Source organism: Theobroma umbraticum, unplaced genomic scaffold, assembly GCF_002168275.2.
Source record: "Theobroma umbraticum cultivar Fairchild unplaced genomic scaffold, ASM216827v3 scaffold_86.0, whole genome shotgun sequence".
In the NCBI taxonomy this organism is placed as follows: domain Eukaryota; kingdom Viridiplantae; phylum Streptophyta; class Magnoliopsida; order Malvales; family Malvaceae; genus Theobroma; species Theobroma umbraticum.
Genome location: NW_018397263.1, coordinates 5,339,683 through 5,341,476, shown reverse-complemented (window position 1 = coordinate 5,341,476; position 1,794 = coordinate 5,339,683). Strand labels below are relative to the sequence as shown.

Sequence of the window (1,794 nt, the reverse complement as noted above, 5' to 3'; positions counted from 1 at the left end):
TTTCTTCATGTTTCTCAAGGTAGACATTCAATTATAGTCTATTTTGACCAAAAATGAAAAAACAATTCAACTTAAAGTTAATTATGACATTATAAAACCATTTAAAGCGAGTAATAAGGTTTTTCGAGGCATAGGTAAGTATAAATGCACTTTTCTTCAAAATGAATATCTTTTTCTTTAGGTTTCCCAAGATAGACATTCAATTATAATCTGTTTTAATAAAAAATATAAAAAAATTCAACTTCAAATCAAGTATGAGTTTATAAAACCATTTAAAGCGAGTAATAAGGTTTTTGAATGTATGGGTGACTATAAATGGACATTTCTTGCGAATGAATATCTTTTTCTTCACATTTCCTGAGGTAGACATTCAATTATAATCTGTTTTAACAAAAAATAGAAAAAAAATTCAACTTAAAATCAACTATGTGATTATAAAACAATTTAAAGCGAGTAATAAGGCTTTCGAAGGCTTTAATGACTATAAATGAGCTTTTTCTTGCCAATGAATGGCTTTTTCTTAACGTGTCTCAAGGTAGACATTCAATTATAATCTGCTTTAGCCAAAAATACAAAAAAATTCAACTGAAAGTCAATTATGAGATTATAAAACCATTGAAAAAGAGTCATAAGGCTTTCGAAGGCATGGGTGACTATACATGGGCTTTTCTTGCCAACGAATGGCTTTTTCTTCACATTTCTCGAGGTAGATATTTAACTATAATCTATTTTAACCAAAAATGAAAAAAAATTCAACTTAAAGTCAATTATGGGGTTTTAAAACCATTTACAGCATGTTTGGTTCGCGAAATAGACAAGAATAGAATAGAATAATTATTTTGTGGGAATAGAATAAAGTAAGAATAAAATAGAATAGTTATTACTTTGTTTGGTACGGTGAATGGAATAGAGCAGGAATTGTTATTATGACTTATTGTATTGTTTGATTGGTAGAAATAAGATTGGAATAAAAAAGGAATAGGTGATAAAAAGATAGAAATAACCTTGATTATATTAACATTTATTTTCATAAAAAATTAAAATTATCTTTATTATAATTTAAATACATATTTATTCTAAAAGACAATTATCCATCATAATTATATTTTATCCCAAATGCCAAAAATAATTATAATATAATAATTATTTTAAACTATAATTTAATTATGTTATATTTTATCCATCATAATCAATTAAATTTGTGCATAGATGTTTATTTTTATTCAATTCTTCACATATTATGAATCATTTTCAATATATTCTATAGACAATAGTGGAGAAGAAATATTTGGGAAAAAAGCATAAAAACAAGTAGAAATAGAAAATCATGTTTTTTGATATATTAAATAGAAAATCATATCTTTGAAATTAGAAAGATGGTCTTCCATTTTTTTTAAAAAAAATAAATAAATAATGTCTTTTGATATATTTAATAGAAAATCATATTACCTTTCAAAAGCCAAGGTTTAGTTTACAAAAATACTCTAACCTTGAAAGTAAGGGATGAATATTCATCCTATTACACTAACTTACGACATGCATAAAACCAATAAGGTAGATACAATAACATCACCATTACACAACCAGCAACACAACGGTCAACTCAAAAGAGTTCAAACTTGTTAATGAACCTCATAATGAGTATCAACATCAACCACAAGTGCCAAAAAGTTACAATGTCAGGAGCTTACCTTCATAAAATGTTTTAGAGCCATTCAAACTCAACTGTCAGCAAGAAATGTCCTCAACCATTCAAGTCTTCGGTCAGGATCAATACTAAAAAACACAAACATA

The 1,794-nt window shown here is 26.1% G+C and overlaps 1 protein-coding gene across 1 annotated transcript in view; it reads right to left on the bottom strand.

Annotated features, from left to right (window-relative positions):
* The window catches only part of LOC110420733 (uncharacterized), a 5,073-nt gene that overhangs the window by 2,905 nt on the left and 374 nt on the right, over positions 1 to 1,794 (bottom strand). The gene's annotated exons all lie outside the window — the stretch shown is intronic.